The sequence below is a fragment of the Suricata suricatta genome, chromosome 11 (assembly GCF_006229205.1).
Source record: "Suricata suricatta isolate VVHF042 chromosome 11, meerkat_22Aug2017_6uvM2_HiC, whole genome shotgun sequence".
Taxonomy (NCBI): Eukaryota; Metazoa; Chordata; class Mammalia; order Carnivora; family Herpestidae; genus Suricata; species Suricata suricatta.
The window spans coordinates 21617978-21628760 of NC_043710.1; the positions used below are offsets into that span (position 1 = coordinate 21617978).

Genomic DNA, 10783 nt, shown 5'->3' on the forward strand with positions numbered 1-10783 from the left:
CTCAGAATGGGGAGGAGAAGATAGAACATCATTCTGGACTGATTTTCAGTTGCAAGACTTTTCTGGCAAAGGATATGCCCAAACCTCTTCTCTCCTGGTTTGCTCATTGGTGGTGGGCGCCCACAACCCATGTGGTTCTAAAGTCTCAAGTTGAAATGAAATACCCACAAATGGGAACATGAGTGGCCCCTAGTGCCATTTAAATATTTTTTCATATTCTCGTATGTTGCTTTTGGAGGGTGGATAATCTAGGATATAGCCTTGTAGAATAATGTCATTTTCAGGCTGTATGGAATCTTACATCATCTAGTCCAATCACCTCATTTTGCAGATCAGGAAACAGGCTGAGAGAGAGGGGACTTCCTCAGAGTTACTCAGCTAGTCAGTGACAGACAACAGTGGAACTTGGGGTAAGTTGTGTGGCCTCTTTGGGCCTCTCAGTGAATCTATACATTGGTAATAAAGGATATGTCTATGTGAGCTCTCTAAAATCCCTTCTTATTGTAACATTCTACTTATGTTTTTATTTTTATATTTCTAACTTCCAGTGTGATTTCCATTTTGTAATAATCAAGAAGCTCTTATAAAAATGATGATAAATATATGCCTAAATGACAGTGTTCAAACATTTGAAGGAAGGCTCAAGTCTGGATAATAATATCACATCATGTATAGATACTTATGTCTGTATATTGAATAGATTTGGACTAAAGATTTTGAAAATGCACCTGGTTTTGAATATAGTTGGCAATTAACTATATTATATCCTAACCCTACAAACAACTTCTTAATTAAACTATAGTAAGTGTTTCTTTATTACTATTGCCTTACTTTATTTTACTCATTGCTAGAAAATTTGGGTCACATAAATGACTAAGGTTGCTCAGGAAGTCCTGCCATTATAGGATAGAAATGCCCTAGTTGGTTTTGGTTCATTGAAAACTCCATGGCTTATAAGCAGGGGTTGTATTTTTTTCCTCTCTTTCATTTCTTTAGCAGGCACAGTTTCAACAAAATGACAGAAAGTCCATTATGTAATAGAAGCTATAAAAGCTTTCATCAAGAGTGTACATGTTTAGTGTCTCTGTATAGGATAAGCGGGGTTATGGGAGTGGCAGGGGCAAAATATTCAAGAGTAAGATCCATCTGGCATTTCAAATCCTTGGTTGGCTCCATGGACTTTGGCAGGAGAGGAGGGGCAGGGGGTGGTGAAAGGGTTGTGAGGGTAATAGGAGGAGCAAGAAATTAATAGCCTCTTTTTTGTCTGTTTCCCTTAAGGTCATCAGGTATATGTCTTTCCAAACTCTGTGGGATACTTTAAATATCCATTTTGCCTGGTTAAATATGTGGATTCAGTTCATTTTTAAAGTACAATTTATAATGCAGAGAATTACATTGAATTGAAGTTTGTTTTGGTCTCACATAAGGAATCATTATGGAAATTATACTTTCTATTGCATATTCTATCTGGGGTATAAAGGTTTGAGTGTAGGGAGTTCATTGGTTACAGGGGAAGCATCTTTACACCATTGGCATGCAAGTTGTCAGACATTTATTACCAAGATAACATTTGACAAGTTATGTGTGATAGTGTTCACAGAGATATCAAAGGGATGAAATGGAATAATGTATATGAAAGAAATGTGTACAATCAAAAGCATGAAAAAAATCTTCGTATTTTCTTGTAACGCATATTAAAGGAAACAGACAGGTGTATAGCAAAGAGTGAGGGGTAGAGAAGGAGAGGGTGTGAGAAGTAAATATTTTACTTTTACAGTAAAATCATGGCTTAGAGCAGAGACCACTCGGATAGAAGTGAAATATTACCACTGGAATATTGGATGTCCATGCCTCTTAAAATATTATGCCTATTTGAGTCACTTGGGGACATCATTAAAATGCACATTCTGATTCATTAGATCTGAGATGTGGTCCAGAGTCTGCATTTCTAAAAAGCTTCCAGATAATGCTGATGCTGCTGGTCCCAGCACACTGAGAAGCAAGGTTCTGTGCCACCAGAGTCATAGGTGGAACCAAAAGTCAACTAAATACTTTACTAGAAATCAAATTGTTTACATAGTTTTGGGGATTCATATGCCAAGGGAGTACCATCCAGCCTGGCTAATGTGCCTTTTCCTTGCCACACAAAAAAAGAGCTTCAGCCCTTTCTGGTTTTATTATTAAGTGCTGGGAAAGCACTGTGCTTCTACTGGTTGGGGCTTCAGGCTGAAAGATAGTAGCGAGAGAGGGGTTTTATAATACAGAACAGTTAGGAATAAACAAGGTCTAGGGAACCAGCGCATTATGAAGGCAGTTGACTTGCTTCTTTTTCCTTTACCAGGTCTTATCTAGTCGAGGTCATGGGGTCTGGTCATAAGAATTCTGGATATGTGACTGGCTGTCTGAAATCTCATTTTGCTGTGGCACATTGCATATTTACATTGTCTCATATCACTCATCTCCCTAACAAAAGGATGAACAGGGAGAAGCCACGTGAGATGTTTCCCTCTTTTTATTTTTAAAATTCAGTTTGGGGCACCTGGGCGTCCGACTTCAGCTCAGGTCATGATCTCACAGTTTGTGGGTTCGAGCCCCACATCAGACTCTATGCTGACAGCTAGCTCAGAGCCTGGAGCCTGTCTTTGGATTCTATGTTTCTGTCTCTCTCTGACCCTCCACTGTTCACGCTGTCTCTCTCTCTCTCTCAAAAATAAATAAAACATTAAAAAAATTTAAAAAAATTTCAATGCCTTAAAAATACACTGAAATTAAAAAAAATAAAATAAAATGCACTTCAACACACATCACAGTGTCCTAGGTTACATAGTGGTGGGCTAAGCTCTGAGAGGGGGTGTGAGGGTCAGGAAAGTGATCCCAGGTGTTCTCACTTCACATTTAGAGGATGCAGACATGAAAAATAAGCAAATACAAGGCAGTTTGAGTTTAAGGAAAAATGTGAGATCTGATAAGAACATGATGAAATTTAAAAGAAACAGACAACAGTTCTGCTGGGGAGAGAATTCAGAAGACATTGTAAAGGAGGAAGAATTGGGATTATGGTCACTTGCACATAGAGGCCAGAAATCTGCTCCAGGCAGGGTGTTTGCCGTATCGTAGGTATATAAATGGAGAGCAAAAGCAGAGACGTAGTGTAATTCAACTAACAGAGTGCTAAAGTTAAAACGTCCTTCTCTGGAATTCAGGCTAACGACTAGAGCTTATGTGGGATTGTTGGAGGTGAGGGAAGCCAGGCCAGATAGTGTTTTAACACGTGTTTCTCTCAAATTTCAATTTTTTCCTACTTGATGTAGTTCCTTAGAATCTGCGGGAGAAAAGATCACCTTTTACATAAATACCTCTCCTTGGCAATTGAAACACAACACTTTAGAAGGTACATGAATCAGGGATGGGTGAGAGAGAAATGATTCCAAATTGCCTAAAAATATATGCCATGGGGCATCTGGGTGGCTCAGTGGTTAAAGGACCCACTCTTGGCTGAGGTCATGATCTTGTGATTCGTGAGATTGAGCCCCACATTGAGCTCCAAACTGACAGCGCAAAGCCCATTTAGGATTTTCTCTCTCCTCTCCCTGCCTCTCTCTCTCTCTCTCTCTCTCTCTCTCTCTCTCTCTCTCTCAAAACAAATAAGCATTTAAAAATATATATTTCCATAATGCATTAACTCATTAGGTGCTTCCTTTTTACAACTCTGACACTCAGATGTGATAAGGAAGCTCACTGCTCTAGATTATGTGAATTTAAATTTTTTCTTAAATGAATTTTTGGCCTGATCGTTACTTTGGAGTATTGGTTGACAATAAAGGGAGCGCCGTTCATATCTCTAAGCTGGTGCTTAGCTATGAAAAAATGACTCCGTGACCCTTTTCGGAATCCTAATTGCCCTGGCTGGTGGCATTGCCTGGGTAGAATGGAACTGGAATGTAATCTGGGATCACTGTAGCCAATGCAGTCTGAGAATCCAGTGTAGATAAAAGCAGAAAAACCAAAGAACATTAACCATTATCAAATCTAGGGGTAAGCGTGGGGCCATCATCAGGAGGTGAAAGAGAGTCATAATTCGAAGGTTTTCAGGAACATATCAGGAAGCAATGTGGACCAGTGCCTACTTGAGGAATTACAGTGTGAAGTGTTCTTTCTTATTGGATATTGACTTGTTGAGGCTGGCTTACAGGCACAAGGAAATATTCAAAAATGCCATTTCATCTTCCTTATTACCTACCCTTTGAAGATACTTTCTTATGGGCCCACATGGACATGAAACTTCTGTCACAATTATAAACTTCAGAGTCTCCTGCATCCCAGTGAGCAAAGCAACGCATACCACCTGCGTTGAATTTGTTTTAAATGTATTTATTAAAATCTAAAAAACTATGGACAACAGTGACCCTAGGGGGCTCTAATTTTATAAAACCCCATTTAGCTGTGGCTGCTAACAGTTCACTGCGTTCTTTGTCATTCATTTTGGCATCACTTCCTTATCTTTGATGCCCCTGCCTGCGTGCTCAGGCCCGACTTTCTTTCCTGGAGTAGGATAGTATTGTTTTGATTGTTACAGCCTGTTGTCAATTCCAAATTCCCAATAATAAGGAAACTTCAAGGGCATAGATATTTCGTACTGAGAGATGTTTTGAGAATCACCTAGCATTCACCGTCTTTGCTTTTCGGCTTAAGCAACAACAACAACAAAACAACAACAATAACAACAAGGGCAACAAAACAAGATATTGAAAGGAAGTAAAGGGAAGGGCCAAGGAGAGGGAGGTAAGAATAAGAAAAAGGGAACGAAGAAGTAAAACCAGCATTTATTCTGTGCTAAACGGTAGCAGACCCTCTGCTAAGTTCTTAGTATACAGTGTGCTACCTAATTCTTGTCGTGACCTGGTGTTAAGATCATCGTTGGGCCCACTTTACCAGAGGGAAAATAGAGAGTAAGAGAAAGTCTACTTAGAGGTCACAGTCATGCAGATACTCCCCAGCAGAGTGAGGTAAGAACCTGGATCTCTCCTGCTTTCTAGAACCACGCTGAAAATGGCAGATGATAGCGGCTGCAAGGAAAGTGCCATCCTTTTTTGGTCACAAAGTAGCTTGAACTATGACATGATATGCTATTTAGATACAAAGCAGAAATGGGAAGAGGAAATATCACAGATCTATTCCCTCCCAACCAAATAACTCTCTTGGTTCATTTTGAACCTAACATATAGGGACTACTTAATGGTGGTAATAATCTTTTTACATGAACATGACCTGTCTTTTCCTTAGTCAGCAATATGCAGTCATGCTGGGTAGTCCCTGAGCTGGGCATCGGTTGATATATAGTCTCTATGTGCTTAATATGCAGAAATTGATTATTTTAAATAAATCAAGATCACTATTCTTTTTCCTTTATAAGCCAAATATAGATTTAGGTATTTTTATAAATGGTGATCTCAGCCCTGCCTGTTGATTCTTTAAGGAGCTACATACGAAGCACTTACTGAATACCAGAAACCATGTTAGGAACTGTATCGGTCAGTCTTCTCTAAACTCTGCTGTGATATCAGAGCAACCCTGAAATCCTGGTGGATTAATACAAGTCTATTGTTTGTGCATGCTAAGTCTATCGTGGGCCTCGTTCACCCTCCAGCGATGTGTGAAAGGGCCAGTCTGCCTCTGTCTTATGGCTTTGCCTCCTGAGCATGCGGCTTCCAGATTACTATCACAGGGAGAAAAGAACAGGAGGTAGTTCAGGGCATTCCTCGGCCTTCCCCAGAAGTGACACAGTTATATTCTATTTATAATCCGTTTGTCAGAAGTCACGTGGCCTCACACGACTCAGAGTGGAGGTGTTGAGGGAGCAGGGAAATAGAATCTTCTCTGTGTCTATAAAAGAAAGAATTAACAGATACAGGTGAGTGCTGTCAATGATGTATCATAAGTTCTGAGATAAATGTTTACATTTTTAAAGTTAATGCCTTCTCTGAAAGCTAGGGAGACATATGAGGAAAATGAGAATTCCAGGGGACTATTACAATTTGGCAAGGCTTCTAGCTACTTAAGCAACAGCTCCTGTTCTCCTTAGAGCATTCCTTTTTATCCATCTGAAATAACTGACTTAAGATTTAAAAATTCCTTGTGTTGTGTGTGTGTGTGTGTGTGTGTGTGTGTGTGAATAGTGTCTGCTTTGTTTTCTTAAATATAAATCAAAATGTGTTTAGAAACTAAGCTTGGGTCTTAGATCATCTCTTCTTGAACTCCTGGCCTTATGGCATATGTTTCATAGAATGAGGAGAATTTTCTGTGTCCACTGTGAGTCAGGAAGGCTAGAATGAAGCTGTGCACCCTCTTAGCTCTCTCTTTGTTGGGCACTCCTTCTTTATAGATGTCCCAGCATTTATGACTCACATGGCTACATATTGAGACAGCTTTATGGCATTCACCATAAGCCAAAGCATATGCAGAGATCTAAACATCTAGGAAAAATTAAAGCTAATAATAATAATAATAATAATAATAAGCCCATCCAAGTAAGTTTAGGCTTGAGAGTATGCACATGGATCTGGGTTGAAGATGACATGCTGATAGAAAGTCTAGATATTTTCTTCCTGTGTTTAGTACATAGATTTCTGTTAAAGCTCTTGTACTTGTACACAATCAGTGAAGAACCAAAAAATTAGTATCATGTTTACTTGTAAGGAATGGTAGAATAAAATTCTGTGCCATTTTTTGCAAGTTCTTACAGTGAAAATAATTTTCACCCTTTGTGGCTTATTTGTAACTGTAATATGTCTTATCCATAGACTTAAGAATTTGAGCTTTCACTGTCAAATATTTCCTCTCAACAATTTTCTCTGAACCTTGGTTTTCAACTTCTATTGTCTTTAAGTTGTAGCCATATAGTGGATTTGCTTTGACATATAGACATATCTTCTGACCTTTAAATAAATATTTTCAATGAATTTGGAGAGCAACTATGATGGCCTCTGAAACGTAGAAGATAAATTAGAAAGAGGGAAGTATGAAAATTACACAAATAATAGTAATGATGATGATGATAATGATGACATAATATAATGATGAACATTAATTGGGCATTCATTATAATCCAACCACTGTCTAACATATCCTTTTATAAGGATATCGAGATGCCTGGGTGGCTCAGTCAGTTACCGTCCGGCTTCGGCTCAGGTCATGATCTCGCGGTTCATGAGTTCGAGCCCCACGTCAGGCTCTGTGCTGACAGCTAGCTCAGAGCCTGGAGCCTGCTTCTGATTCTGTATCTCCCTCTCTCTCTGATCTTCCCGTGCTCATACTGTCTCTCTCTGTCTCTCAAAAATAAAATAAAATAAAAAATTAAAGGATATGTTCATCTAACCTACATATTTATAAGAGGGTACTATTAACCTCACTTTAAGAAGGGGCTTAGAGAGATGTTAAATAAATATCTGAATGTCACATGACCAGAAGTTACTGCTTGACCTACTTCAAGTTAACCAAAATTTGTAAGTGTCTCAATGGTTTCTAAATGTGTGGATAATCCACTAAACGGAAATACAACCAAAGGAAACTTGAGCTGAAGTGTGTATTTTAACTTGCATTTAAAAAAAAGTATGTTTTAACAAAAGTGCTATAGTCATAATAAAGTTTGGAAATAGAGATAAAGCAGGAGGAATATGTTCCACATTTACCCACAAGTATTCAAAGGAAGAATCTACTATCTAGGGCAGTGGGTCTTAATCAGGAGCAATTCTGTCTCCCCAACGAGGAAACATTTGACAAAACCTGAAGACGTTTATCTCCTCATGACTGAGAGAAGGGGTGCTCCTAGTATCTGTGGGTAGAAGTCCTCCAGTGCACTGGGCAGCCATATTGCGCAGCTCCTCATTGACCAAAATGTCAATGGGACCAAAGTTGATGCTGTGTAAAAGAGTCTTCTCTTCTTATATAGGGAAACTTGTGTAATGAAGGGTTCAATTTTTGGAGTCAGTGTACTTGATGTTCACTTCTCGCTTGTTCAGAGTTTGAGTTTGGAAGTTGAGCTCTTCAAGTTTTAATTTAGTTCCTTATATGCTGGAAATAAATATTCTTATCCTACAAGATGGTTCTGAAGACTAAATGAGAGAGTGTGTACACCATGAGTAGCATAGTTCTCATAGGGGATCCATAATTTTAGGTGAGAAAATGAAAAACTTTGGTTAAATAATCAGTATTGTTTTCTGAGACCCTTGAAGAATCCTGTTGAATAGGTATTTTAAAAGACCTGACTCCAGACCAGACAGCTGTGTTTTAAATCTTGTTTCCTCTGCTTCTTAACAGTATGACTTTGGACAGGTGCCTTAGAGCTCTGTGCCTTAGTTCCCTCATCTGTAAGATAATGTTAATAAGTAATACATATCTTCTAGAGTTTCTGTGAGACCTAAAAGAGACTGTAAGCGTAAAGTGCTTAGAACAGTGTCTACCACTTAAAAGCAGAGAGTTATTAGCTCTTATTATTCATTTATGTAATATAGTTAGATAAGACATAGCATATAAATTAATTTTCTAAGTAACTGAACCTTGAAATACCAGCCTCTTAAATATCTCTTGAAATACCTCTTGAAATACCAACACTTTGTTTTATTTTAGCACTTAGAATAATGGAAAGAGCTCTAAAATTATATTTAAAATTTATTTTTTTCTTTAAAAATGAATGCCAAATAATGTTGATGTTTTATGCTTAACTCAAGGTCAGTGTCATCATACTAACACCTCTTGTATTGGATTATGGTCCATGAAACTTTTAAAGACATTGAAGTGTGAGAATATTCCTTACACTAGGCTGCTGGATGGTTTCAGTCTTTTGTCTTTTCTTTAAAAATATTGATTTTGCTTCCTTACTATCAAGATCAACTATCCGGCTCTCATAGTTCTCCTTGCCTTTTCTAAATATTTGCATCTTTATTAGTTGATCAATATTTATTGAACATACTATATATATACTGTGCTCTCTATGGTATATTAGTGGCCAGTGCAAAATAATTCTTTCTTGGAGCTCACTGTTTTTCAGAGGTAAACATTGAAAATATAACACAGGTTCAACAATCATTTAATTCAAATGTGACCTACACTATGACTAAGAAGTATCAATTGCTATGCATAGGGGCAGAGTTCTATCACGTGGGCTGAAAGACAGGCCTTATGTGGAATTGATCACTAGTATCAGTCTGAAAAAGGGAGTTGGCATTAACAATGCAAGAAGAAATTTACTGCAAATGCAATTGTAGAAGTAAATTTCCTCATTTTGGACAGGGCATGGTGTTAAAGGAAGTTTTTAAACTTCAGTATGACTACAGACCAGAATCAAACAAACAAAAAGACAGACAAAATCCAGGTTGATGGTGACATTGATGAGGCTAAAAGGATAGCCAGGTTCTCTATTGTACAATCCTCTAAAGCATGTAAAAGTTGGCCTTATCCGATAGGCAATGACAGGCCATTGGAAAGTTTAGGTTTGTTGTTGATATGGTAAACATTCCTGGGAATGATGGCTTGGAAGTAGGAAGGATGCAGGTGGAGACACCAATCTGAAACAGTCTTGCAGGTAGGATGTGATGAAAACAGCCCAAATTGTGTCTGGAATAGAAGTGGTCTCTGATGACTAAGACTCTCCTGAGAGAAGAGGGATGATATTTAGTTTATGGACTTGGAAAGATCTATTTGGCTGTTTTGGCTGTTTACCTTCTACGTTGTTCTCGGCTACATTCCAGAGCATTGAGGTTGATGAATAATCAATTTCCAAAAGAGTAAAAATATAAATGTGTAGCAATAATAAAACTGAAACTGTATTTGTATAATTGTTTAAAATCCCCTGTTATTGCACTGAATCAGCAAATTTTCCTAACAAGTGATTTTTACCCTCCTGGTTCCTACAAGACTACAGTCTCAGTTGATGAACCTTATCTATTGGCAGTAGGATATTTCTATCTCAGTAAGCCACAAAGCCTAATAGGAAATTTCATTTGCCCTGTCTCACAGAGAAAGCTGTATGTATACATATGCAGACATGTTGTGTAAGGCCTTGAATGCCGTATTTAGAAAATGGAATGTTCCATTTTGAACATGTCTAAAAGCTGTTCAATGGTCACCATATGTCTATTTCCAAAATATGTGTCTAAAATAGGTATAATAATTACTTTCTCATAGGATAATTGAGAGAATTAAATATGCTGGATTTAGTATCTGGCACGTAATACATATTTAATAAGTTAATACATTTAAATATGCATTTATAATTTAAATATGATGTTAATATCACAAATTGACTATATGGTTTACTATTAATGTGTATATATTGGGGTGCCTGCGTGCTTGGTGGGTTAAGCATCTGACTCTTGATTTCAGCTCAGATCATGATCTCACAGTTCATGAGGTCGAGCCCCATATCAGACTTTGCACTGACAGTGTAGAGCCTGTTTGAGATTCTCTCTCTCTCTCTCTCTCTCTCTATCTCTCTCTGCCTCCCTCACTCTCTCTCTCTCTCTCAAAAACAAGTAAACATTTAAAAAATATAATTTAAGTGTATATATATTTATAATTTGACACCAAATTATATTCACAGATACTGTTATATACATATACACATATATACTACATTTGCTATTGATGATTAAAACAAAAATCATTGTGCAATGATATTCAAGATGATGAATAGGTTTTTTTTAATATTTATTTATTTTGAGAGACAGAGAGAGAGAGAGAGAGAGAGAGCAAGCATGAGCAGGGGAGAGGCAGAGAGAGAGAGAGA

The 10783-nt window shown here is 37.8% G+C and overlaps 1 protein-coding gene across 3 annotated transcripts in view; it reads left to right on the plus strand.

Moving 5' to 3' along the window:
• The window catches only part of LRRC4C (leucine rich repeat containing 4C), a 1176981-nt gene that overhangs the window by 1064441 nt on the left and 101757 nt on the right, over positions 1 to 10783 (plus strand). For 2 of the 3 annotated variants that reach the window (XM_029914596.1, XM_029914597.1), the window contains one exon: positions 332 to 410. The exons of the other annotated variant lie outside the window; for it this stretch is intronic. The gene's annotated coding sequence lies outside the window, so the exon portion shown is untranslated. The remainder of the gene's footprint in view (positions 1 to 331; positions 411 to 10783) is intronic. 3 annotated transcript variants of the gene reach the window in all.